At 35.5% G+C, this 12,684-nt stretch overlaps 1 pseudogene across 1 annotated transcript; it reads left to right on the top strand.

Annotated features, from left to right (window-relative positions):
• Positions 1-545: 545 nt before the first annotated feature.
• LOC308650370 (olfactory receptor 12D3-like) lies at positions 546-1,486 on the top strand (annotated as a pseudogene). The gene has a single exon. The product of its transcript is annotated as an olfactory receptor 12D3-like (transcript).
• Positions 1,487-12,684: the final 11,198 nt, after the last annotated feature.

Here is a 12,684-nt window from a genome sequence, read left to right as displayed (position 1 = left end):
TAGCCACTGTCTTCCAACTGCTCAACCTCTTGTAATCACTATTTTATATTCAGGTTGTTTTTATTGATTGACTATTTTTTTAGAAGTGAGGAGATTTGAATCTAAGCTATTGCCATGCTCCTACTCAGAAATAATGTGTGCCTATTACGTCCATTAAAAAGTGTTTTCTAACTTTACCAATATATCTCTGACATGCTTTAATTAGATATACTAATTGGAATGCCATAGATGAAGCTAGAGTTAAATCTTGTTCCCTTTTAATATATTTTATCTGAATCTACCTTAATTCTGATGAGCTGCCTTTTAGGTTTAACTGCACAGTCTGAGTAGCCTTTTGACTTCCATGCATCGGATATCACATTAACTCAGAACTTGTCATGTACCTCCATATTCCTCAGTTATGCTTCAAATGAATTTACCTCTGGAATGCTGTTCACCACAGTTTATCCTTTCTTTCCAGGTGATAAACTTCCTTCATTTCACCCTACACAGTGTGCCAGGAAATGTTTGCTAATTGTCACTGTCATCTTTTCTTTCCTAAAACAATGGAGAACATCACTTTTGTGAATGATTTTTTTTTCCCGCTGGGACTGACCCAGGTTCAGGGTCTACAGCTTGTAATCTTTATCATTTTCCTCATTATATACATGACAAACCTATTTGGAGTTGGGGCCATATTAGTGATCATCATCTCAGAAACAAGACTCCACTCTCCTATGTATTTTTTCCTGAGAAATCGTTCTTGTCTGGATATTTGATATTCTTCAGAGACAATGCCCAAGCTAATGTGGAACCTCCTCTCCATGCACAGGGTCATATCCTTTCTAGGCTATTTCATGCAGCTACACTTCTTCCACTTTCTTGGTTGCACTGAGTCTGTCTTGCTAATCATCATGGGATTTGATCGATTTGTGGCCATCTGCAACCCACTTGGCAACACTGTCATCATGAACCCGCAGTTCTGTGTCCTGTTGGCAGCTGTGATGTTGCTCATTAGCTTCTTCTATGCTCTGATGCATTCTGTCATGACTGAATGCCTGAACTTTTGCCACTTTCAGAAACTCAATTACTTCTTCTGTCATATCAAGCCTCCTTGGAACTGGCTTGTGGTGATGTAAGTCTCAATAAGTGGCTCATTTTCATTGTCACTTGCAGCTTAGCCATAGTGGCTTGCTTCCTCACTCTCCTTTCTTATTTCTATATAATTGGATTTCTTCTGTTGAAGCACTGATACTGCAGTGTATTCCACAAGGCTCTGTCCACTTGTACCTCCCATTTTATGGTGGTATTTCTCTTTTATAGAACTGTGGAGCTCACTTATATCCCTCCTCCCTGTGCTGCATGTGTAACACAGGAAAAGTTTATGGCTATCGTACACACAACGGTCACTCCAGTGTTGAAACCACTGATATATACCTTCAAAAATAAGGAAGTGTTGTTTGCTCTGAGCAGAAATTTTAGGAAGGAGCTGAAGCTGTTTGCCTGAGGAAAATCAGTCACAATAATAAACAGAGGAAAACTGTATGCCATTTTTATGACATTTATTTTACTTCCTATAGTAATTCAATATATTTCTTAAAACTTTATTTTCATTTTAGATATTTGTTTAGTTGGAAACCAGGTTATTCATTCATATGATTTCAATAACTACTCATATAATCATTCATTCACTTGAAATATCTTGAGTAAGTCCTGATCCATATGCATAAGATACCCCAGTGGAAAAAGGTCCACACACCATTAATGGGGATGTGGATCTTACATTTTTGTTGAGGGGGCAGGTAATACATAACTGAATAAGTAAATGTGCCTCTTTCAGAAGGTAGAACATATTATGGAAGGTAAGGGAACAACAAAGGCCTTTCCAAGATGTGACTGAAAGAAATGAGGTGGAGGGTCACACAGATAAATGAGGCTATGTCATTTTATGAGGAGACAAAAGCAAGTGAAATAGCATTGAGAGAGAGTGTGCTTGTTGCTTGTGAGGAAAGCAAGATGGCCAGTGTGCCTGGAACTTGGTGGGTAATGGGGAGAATGGCCAGACATGAAATTAGTCAGCTGGTGGACCCATGGCACAGGCATCTTAGTCATTTTAAGTATTTGGGTATTTACTGTGCATGATATTGGATGACTTTGAGGCATTTGAGCAAAGAGCTGACTTGATATAACTTCTAAATTTAAACAATCACATTAAATTCTATGTGGAGAATAGAGAATCAATTAGAATGCCCTTAATCCTTTGGGTAAGAATTAAAGGTAATGCAGGCAAGGATGATGGTGTTGAAGATATGAAAATTTGTTAGATTCTGGATGAATTTGAGCACAAAACTTTCAGTATCTGCTGAGAGCTTAGATATATTGTGTGAAGACAAGAGGCACCAAAGATCATTGCTAATTTTTATTTATCTCTATTAACTGGAAAAATGACCATGATATCAATAAAATATGCTATTAATATAGCACAAGTATGATTGATATAGGTTTGAATGAGGGGAATAATTTGAATGGAATTATTTCTTCCTATTAATTAATGATTTTTATGCCTCGAATAATATATTTTTAAAACTTTTATGTTCAGATTAGCATGTAGGTTTTATGTCTTTAAAGGCTTTAAGATATTGCTATCAAATTATCAATCTATTTGTAATAATTTAGATTTTTCTGAGCATTATTATATTCCATTTTTAAGGTAATAAGAATAGTAAAATGCTTTTTGTTTGGGGCAACATATACTTTACTATGAAGAATTAACTCAGAACAGAAACAATTAGCAAATAAGTCAGAATATAGCAGGTGTAATATGTTATAGAAGGTAATTGGAGATGAAATCTACAGTGAATACAAATTGTCTAAATTATAAGCAATATCCTATTTGACAGTGGATACTATAGCTCAAGTATACTGTGCCACATTGTAAATGATGTGAAAATAATCATTGATTTTTGGAAGAATTAAATTTTTCAAATATTTTCTTTTGATTTTAGAATATTTCTTAGACACACTTGTTGCATCATCTTTACATACACAGACAACCCATCCATACACAATTAAATATTTTACAGTTCTGTCTTTCTATCTCTTTCTCTTTGTCTCATTAACCATATTTATTTTTACAAAAGTAGTAGTCTAAATTTCTGTTAATAACCTGATGTGGAAGTTTCTAGTTAATTTTTGAAGTTGAGGGACTTTGTAAAGACATAGAAATGTGATTTCTAGGAATCTGTTTACTAAGTATATCTGAACTAGAATGACAAGAAAATGTTTATGTATAATAAAATATCCACTTCTACCTAACTCTGGTTTCTTTGCACATCAATGAAAGGTATGATAGAAAAACATAAACAACATAAACATATATTTTTAGTGATTTTAAACTAATTATTGCTAATTTTTGTCACACTCTAATGACATATAATGCATTTATATATTTTTATATTACATAACATATTATACTACATAATACATTACATTTAGATATATAAAGTATGTTTTCATTTCAAATTTACACTTTGAAAATGTAGTCATCAGATTGCACCAAGATGGTGCAATAGTAGTTTCCTGACATGTATCTCCCCTCACCAATATTAATTTGGAGTCATTCATGGATAAGAGTGACTTTGTGGGATCTTTGAGATCAAGATGGTTTTTAGCACCACTAGAGCTCAAGACAAAAATAAAAGGGTTACTTTGAGAAGTCAGGCCTATGCCTAAATGACCATAGGATTACTGACCATAGGTCTTACTAAAGATCTGGAGAAAGCCCGACCACATGGCCCTATTTATTCTTGGATTTGCCACTAGCATCATCTGCCAAGGAACCCAGCAAGAAATCGTGCAAGAACATGATCCAGGAAACAGTCCCACTGACCTTGGTACTGGCTGTGATCCTAGGAGCTACCCATCATGACCTGGCTCAAGCATCTCTCAGCTGCCAGGAATTGGATGAGATACACATACAACCATGCTCCAATACAGGTCTTATGACCTCAATTTGACTGTAGATCCTAAAAATACTCTGCAACTTGCCTGTAGCCACTTTCAAGTACATACCTGGAACATTCCTTCTTGCTTAGGACCCCCCAGGAAACTCTTATTCATACTCCTAAGGAAGGCTCTAGACCTTTGTCTTACTGCAGGTTTAGAAATAATTTTGTAGCTTGCATCTAGTACCCTGACACTCAACACATGCTGAACAGCATTTGTATGGCTTCTCGGCAATATGGAGAGGACAGAAATCACAGAAATTCAATATTGGACAGTCAGAGACTAAGAGATCCAGAAATTTGAGTATTTTTAATAGAGAAAAATAAAGAGTACATTGGAGTCATGTCACTAGTAACAATGGCAGCAGGTCACTGCAGAGGAGAGGGATAGCACAGATAGAGAAGCATAGCAGACAAATTTGGTGTAGAAAATTTGTAGAAGAGAAAAACAGTATGAACTCAGTCAAATCAAAGACTATAGAGTGAGCTGGTGTTTGAAAACTACTTCATGTTTCTCAACTGGTCAGCAGAGAGCCAAAGCAGGGAGCCATCTTGAGGAGGTCACATTTGAGCTTTTTGATACAGAAACCCAGGAGATCATGGCCAATGTTGCCACATTAACTCAACCAGTGTTCACTGTGTGGCCTAGAATGTATGTACCTGGCAGCATGTATTTGAAACATGTGGGAGGCCTTTCCTCACACATGATTTGAATTACCTCACTGGCTGGTTGAGAGTTGCTTAGACACAGCTGGAGCTTTCCCCACCCTTCTCCAGGTCCAAGGGCTTGATCATGCAGAGGCATGTCTGGCCACTGCCCTGAAGAGCCAATTGTTGCCCCTTACCTTGGGATGCTGCCCCCTTAACCTTCATTCAATGGGATTTTCCCTTGAATTTTTTGTTCCCCAATAAAAGCCCACTCCCTGGCATGTTTTATCTCTCTGGCTAGTCTCTTCTCTAAACCTTGCCACCACATTAGGTGTCTGGAGGCAGAAGTTAGGAGAAGCCATCTCGAAGCTGGTATTAAAGGTAATGAGGGTCTTGTCTTTTTAATTTAAAACTCCCTAGCAATTACTTATGAACCGAATCTTCTTTCATGAAGCCAGCGCTGGTCAAGTGGCAGAGAAATGGGCACCAAGATAATTGTACCCACGGGGAATTCACATTGGAGACATGGAGGAGAATTCAACTTGCCTTCCCTTTTAGTCTGGGAGCTCACACTACCAGATGATGAAGGGTAGGAAACTGAACAGGTGAGTGTGGTTACACTTGAAATTGAGCCTGAAAAAGCCATAATTAGGGTAGAGGGTGAAAGAACTGTGCAGGGTTTGTTACCCCACCCTGTGAGAAGAATTCTTGGGTGGACCCTGAGATTCACACTTCCACCAGAGAATGGTCTCTGCCCAGTCACAGGGTTGGGTGGATCTAAATTTCTTTTGAGTAGATACCACCTGACAAATTTCCTAAGTTTTGATTAGAGTTAAACCTCTCTGGAACTTATCATTTAGAACTCTGAACCAACCTCAAGCTGACAGACTATCTGGGCAAAACTCCAATTGACAGTACTTCCTATCCGTCCTACTTTACACTAGTGAGAAGGGAAGCCAAGACCATTCAGCCATTTTCTGTTCAGACCACTCCAGCAAGCAGGTTGGTGAGCAACAGAAAAGGAGAAAGAGTTTGACAATCCCCAGTCCTTTGTGTTTCTAAGGGATACATAGCCAAGAAAGAAATGGAAAGCAGAACAGTCTGGCACAGTCAGTGAACATCTATCCTGGTCAACAGTTTTGACAACAACAGTTTTGTTGTTAATTGCTGAACTCACCATTCCTATTTCTGTGTTAATTAGTATATTTGATTTCATAGTAGGCACCTAGTGTTTATTTGAATCTTGTATATCATTTTTTTTTTACTCTTCTTTTTACTGTTGTTGCTTCTGTTTATTTCCCCCCTTTCTGTGTGGTGCTGGGAATCTACTGTTAATACTGAGTTCATGGAGTAGAAACTTGGCTTCTGAGCTACACTCATAACCAGATACATCCACACCTCAGCCAAGAGACAGCACACCTTGATCTAGTCAAAACTATCCCCACTCAAATTTTAGCAATATTTCAACATGAACAATAGGGGAGAGAAAAACTCCAAACTGATTACCAGTTCTCAAGTTGGAATGGCTAGGGGACCTTCATGTCCCACTCATGCATACCCCATACTCCTAGAGCAAACAGAAGGAAATAACCTGAAGTCTGAGGACACCACACTGATGAAGGGGACCCAGTCTAGATTGTTCCTATACCCTTTTGGAGTATACAGAGTTGTGCAGTCTAGAACAATTGCAGAGTGTGAATCTCATATACCCTGCTGTATAGAACACAATTGCCTGATCTATAGGAAGGCCCCCACACTTGTGAGACATTTATAAAAGGATCCCCAAGCTCTGACACAATACATACTGTATCAAGGTAAACTAGAATAAATTTGGGGCCCCTCTAAATGGAGAGAAACTTGTTCCTATTGAGAGTGAAACCAAGCCCCAAAGACCTGATGGATCTCAAGAAGCTGGGAGTAGAAATTACACTCTGCCCCCACCTATATAGCACATGCTAATCATATCTACATATGCACACTGCCTACCTTCTGTCTCACTTTGCTGTAACCACTGCCTCTTCTCCTTTAAAAAATCGGCTCATCTTCAGGGATTTTGAAGATGAAATCTTTAAAATAATACTTTTATTTTGTCTTCTTTCAAAACTGGCTTTGAATAAAATCATTTTCCTACCAATTTGATTTCAAATATTTCTGGAGCAGTGAACATTATATATAGGACACAAAGTCCACGCAAATTTCAAGGACCACACCACTCACCGGAATCCCATGCAACAGATGTATTGTCAGCAGCATGGAGCAAACTGACAAGGCTGTCCCTTTGAGGGGGTCCCTCTCAGGGGAGTAGCAGCCTGTCGGCATTCACAGAGCAGCTTGATAGACCTCAAGGGGAATTTCACAAGCATGCCTAGGGGTTGTGTCATGAGCTGGGTAGGGTTAACCTTTTATCAGGCACATTCAGAAAAGCAAACAGAAAGATATAACCTGAAGGCTGAGGACACCACAGCCTGGGATCCCTAATAAAATGACTCTTCAATCAAAACTTAGGAGTCCCTAGATAAAAAATGGCTCCCAACCTAAAAATGGCAGATCTGATACCAATATTGATCTGATGCCAATAATTATAACCTAGACTTTTCCTCCCCAGGCTGGAACTGATGCCACCCAGTAACAACCATTGCCTCAGAAAGAAGTAGAAATAAACTAAACTAAGGAGGTGAAAGACCTCTCCAATAAAAATTATAGAACACTGAAGAAAGTAATGGAAAGATTTTTCATGATCATGGATAGGCACAACTAATAATGCTAAAATGACCCAAATTCCAAAAATCATCTACAGATTTAATGCAATCTCCATCAAGATACCAACGACATTGTTCATAGAAGTAGCAAAAACAGCCCTAAAACTCATGCTCAAGAATAAAAGACCAAGGTGATTCTAAGCAAGAAAAAGCAATGCTGGAGGCATCACAACTGCTGATTTCAAATTATACTACAGAGCAATAGAAACAACAACTGCATGGAATGGAAAAAAAAAAAAAACATGGATCAATGGAATAGAACAGAAGACACAGAGACAAACCCACACAAATACAGTCATCTGGCCCACAAAGCCACCAAAAATATACACTGGAGAAAAGGCAGGCTTTCTAACAAGTGGTGCTGGAGAAATTGGTTATCCATAGTAGAAGAACGAGTCCTATCTCTCACCCTGTATAAAAGTTAACTCAAGATGGATCAAAGACTTAGAAACTATGCAACTTTGGACAGGGCCAACACTCTGTAGGCACAGGCCTACAGTTAAGGAAATAATGTCAAGAGTTAATCAATGGAATGACATCAAATTAACAAGTTTCTGAATAGCAAAAAAAAAATCTTTACTAAGTACTGTTCCAATGCAAATTAATATCCTTCATATAAACAAAACACTTACCACAAAAACCTCCAAATAAGCTAATCAATAAATGGACAAAGGTACTACACAGACACTTCTTAAAAGAGGAAATACAAATGGTCAACAAATATATAAAGAATGTTAAACATCTTTAGCAATCACAGAAGTGTAAATCAAAACTACACTGTGATTTTATCTCACCCCAATAGAATGGCAACCATCAAGAATACAAATGATAATAAATGCTGGAAATGATGTGGAGAAAAAGATACACTTACATATTGCTAGTGGAGTTGTAAATTAGTGCAATCACTTTGGAAATCAGTATGGTGACTCTTTGGAAGGGAAACGTGGTATCCAGTTATACCTCTTCTCAGTATTTATTCTAAAGAATTAAAGTCAGCATCTGAACACAATTCTCAACAGCTAGACATGCTTGTGTGTTCTATTCAGTCCTAAAGAACAATGAAATTATGTCATTTGCAGGAAAATGAATGGAATTTGAGAGCATTGTATTAAGCAAAGTAATCCATACCCAGAAAGTCATGGATCATATGCTTCCTTTCTCTCATAAGTGAAAGCCAGAGAGAAAAAAAGAAAAAAAGGAAAAAAAAAAACAAGGGTCAAGGGAAGAGCTCATAAAAATAGAAATGACACAATTAGAGTAAAAGAAGAGGAGCAAGGGGAGCGAAGGGAAAGGAGAGGCACTGGGAAATGGAATTGACAAAAGATTATTTTGTTCTACTGTGTGCACATTTGAATATATGACAACAAATCTCACTATTGTATATATTTATATCAATAAAATAATATGTGTAAATTGATAAAAAGGGTATATGATTCCAGTCCCCCATCTCATACAAAAATAAATTCTGGAATATTGTATGGCTCAGTGTGTGAAAGCATTATAAAGGTCTTTTAAATGTGACACAGGGAAATATCCTCATCATATTCATTTAGGAAAATACTTCTTACTGAGGCCACAGAAAATACTGATAGCCACTTTCCATTTATGAATTTCTCTTCACCAAGAGTTGTCACTAAGAAAGTGAAGAAATAAGCCAAATGGTGGGAGAAAGTATTTGCAGCATATATAATCAACAAAGAATAATGAAAATAAAGCCTAAAGAAATCCACATTACTCATCTCTAGAAGATCTGGAATCATAAATTCTGACAAAATTCAAGTGTTGACAAAGAGGTGGCGCACCAGCTAGCCTTACATAGTGCTATGGAAATTTAAATGTAGCAAAGCAGCTTGTAAAACAGTTCTTACTGAACACACGCTTTTATTGTAAACTATTCTCTAAACACTCAGTTTGTACTATGAGCACAACATATATTGTAGAACATATAATATATATTACCTCTTTTTTGTTCATTACTATGACTTCCCTGAATTATAGATTTTCAGATTAAATATTTTTAAAGACTTTGCATTTAATTGCTGTATGACAAATTCTCCTCAAGTTTTACAGTTTAAAACAATAAATGTTTATTATCTGAAAATATCTAGGGATCAGAAATCTGAGTGCAACTTAGCTGTAAGCTTCTGACTCAGAGTTTTCCCACAAGCCTCAAAGGTTTTGGCTATGTCTACATCATGTCAAAACTCAGTAGTGGAATACATTGGTGTCACTGGGCCTCAGACTCTCTGATTGTTGATCAGAGACTCAGTTCCTTGTCATTTGTACCTCTACAGAGGAAGGCCACGATATAACAGCTGAGTTCCTTCAGAATGATTGAGCAGGAAAATGTGCTCAAGATTGAAGCTATAGTCTTTGTAACTAACCTTTGAAATGACATTTCATTACTTCTGTCATATTCTATTTGCTAGAAGTTAAATAATAATAGTATCTTCTTGGCCTTTTGGCTAAGATTAAGTGTAGCATTTATTGTTATCAATTTAAAATATGATATGATAGTAATTGGAGTTTTAGAGCAATGGGCACTTGCTTTGTGCACTCCATGAATAGACCTGATATTGCAGTAACTCCAGGAATGGTGCAATATACCCCACAAAAGAAGTTAAATTACAAATCCAGTCTATACTCAAAGTTTAGACATTATAAAAAGTGATGAATGCTAGGAGGTGGGGATCATTGGGGAACAACTTAAAGTCTGTCTACCATACTACTTTTATGAGGAAAAGAAATAGTATTGAGCTGAATTTATTTTTTTAAAAATAAATTCATTTGATCAAATTATGATATATGTATCTATAAATCTACCACAGTGAAATCCACTCTTCTGAATAATTAATATGTACCTATATAAAACAATTAAAAAAACTTCTGTAAAGGAGTCAGTCTTAGTTACATTTATTTGCCATTCATAATAATTTATCATACATTTACTTAGTTTTTCCTAAACATATCAATTTATAAAAGGATATTTGATATTACTGATGCAGTATCAGAAGTAATTTATATGATGAATTATAATACGAAAATTTTCTAGTTCACTAAAAATCAATTACATGGAAAATCAAATTTTCTCTCATATCCATAGTTTTCAAATGTATGTAAACAAATCTATGCAGAGATCCCTAAATTTGTAAACTATTTTTTTTTGTATCTGGCTATTTAATTTGTATACAATTACACAGTGTTTCATAAGTTCTTTTCCTAGACAAGTTGCTCTCTACCTTTGTATTGTGTCATCTCATAACTGTTCAAAATTCTGTGACTTCTCTTGTTTTGGATCCTCTATTGCCCACCCAGTGATAAGATTAGGCTTTGCCCAAGGAGTGTTATTTTAATATCATTAGCATATGATGATACCACATGCCAAAAAGGACAAAATGGGGATTATAAACATGGAAAGGAGGATCAAATGTGTTTATGTTGTGAGGCTTAGGGGAGATTTTGTACTGCTAACTCTCAACCTAGGGTAAGAATAAAGTTGAGGTTTCTGAAATTTATTCTTAGCCTTAGATAAAAGATTACTACTACTTTCGGTCAGTTTGCATTAAGAGGATCTTAAGGGCAATTTTTGGAAAAATGTTGTATTTGGGCAGCATTCTTGGCAGAAGTGGAACGAGGAAGGGAGGACAGTGAAGAAGAAATGATGTTGAGCAAGAATGGAGACTAACTTTGGTCTCACCCTATGGGAGTCCTTCCTGGAGCATACTGCATCTCAGAATTGGTTTCACCTTGAGGTACAGGAACTAGCCTTTGTCACCCTCTCAGTCAGTTAGTCAGTCATTGGTCTCTCATTGATTGCCCCGGAGAAAGGGAAAAGCTCATTTTTTGAAAGTCCAGAGGAGGAGCAGCTATGATCAATATTAAAAAAAAAATCTATCAACATACTGCAAGGAAGAAGTCATAATTGATTTAATTGTCATTAAAAAAGAATTGATAAAAATCAACACATGTTTAGCATGACAAAAATTTTAGTAGAATAGAAATAAAAGGAAATTTAACTATGATATTAAGTGTTTTATACCAAAGAAACTGAGCAACCATATGTAATGAGAAACCACAGAGACATGCCTTTGGGCCAGTGAGAGTGAGAGGGTAAGAATGCCCACCACCATCGTTACCACTTCATGTACTTTGCAAGTATTACTCTGTTCTATAAGAAAGAACACAGAAATATACAATGTATGAATTAAAAAGAAATATATAAAATTCCTTTGTACATGCCATGAGGCTTTATATAGGAAAAAAAATAGAACTGGCAATAAACTATTCAAGTAAAAGGTGTTCACCAAAGTTGCTAGATAGTGATATAATAAATAAGATAAAATTTATAATAGCAACAAAAGTTATATAGTATTCAGAATAAATTTAACAAAGATACATAGACCTCTATTGTGAAATATTAAGTATTTTAAAGGCATAACGGAAGATTTGAATAAATTAAGAGTTATGCCACAATTTTGGTCAGAAAGACATTTAAATGTGTCAAATTCTCTTCCAAATAATTTATAAATTCCATGAAATAAGCTTTTAAAAATTTTATAAAAGCAATAGATTTCATAATTTTCAACATTAATTTTGAAAAAAATTTAAAATGATAAAATTTTTGATTATGATGTTAACATTTTAAAAGCTATTAATATAAAATCATATTCAAGAAAAATAGATTTTAGAAAAGTGTAGAAATTATTGTTTAATAAGAAGGATATTATAATGAATGGTCAATGTTTAGGAGTAGCTAGGAGCAACCAGATCACTAAATACAGAAAAATAAAATTAGATTCTTGAGGGTTATGAATTAATCTTCATTCACTTAAAATAAACTCTAAATGAATGAAGGAAAAAAAACATCTTGAAATTTAAAGCTATAAAGTTAAAATAAAACCATAAAAGTATATATTTTAAATCTATTGTTAGGGATAATCTTTTAAACAAACTTTGAAGTGTCACTCATAACCTGAGAAATTATGTATCTTATTAAGACAAAATTAAGATTTTATTTTTTATGAAAGACATTCTAGATAATGTACAGAGGACTGTACTCCTGCAAAAGAACAAGAAAAAACAAGGAATCCAAATAACTGAAAAAAACCTTCTGGATATATTCAAAATCTCTGGTAATCTGAACAAAACAATAATGAGTCACTACTTCATATTCATTAGATTGACAAAAATTAGAAAATTAAATAATGCCAAGTAACTTTAGTAAACTTGTACATTACTGGGGATGGTACAGATACAATTGAAGAAGATGATTAAATTTTGAAGATTAAATTTAT

The sequence above is a fragment of the Spermophilus citellus genome (genome assembly GCF_964194105.1).
Source record: "Spermophilus citellus genome assembly, chromosome: 5".
In the NCBI taxonomy this organism is placed as follows: Eukaryota; Metazoa; Chordata; class Mammalia; order Rodentia; family Sciuridae; genus Spermophilus; species Spermophilus citellus.
The sequence above is the reverse complement of the archived record's forward strand: the minus strand, read 5'-3'. Positions and strand labels throughout refer to the sequence as shown.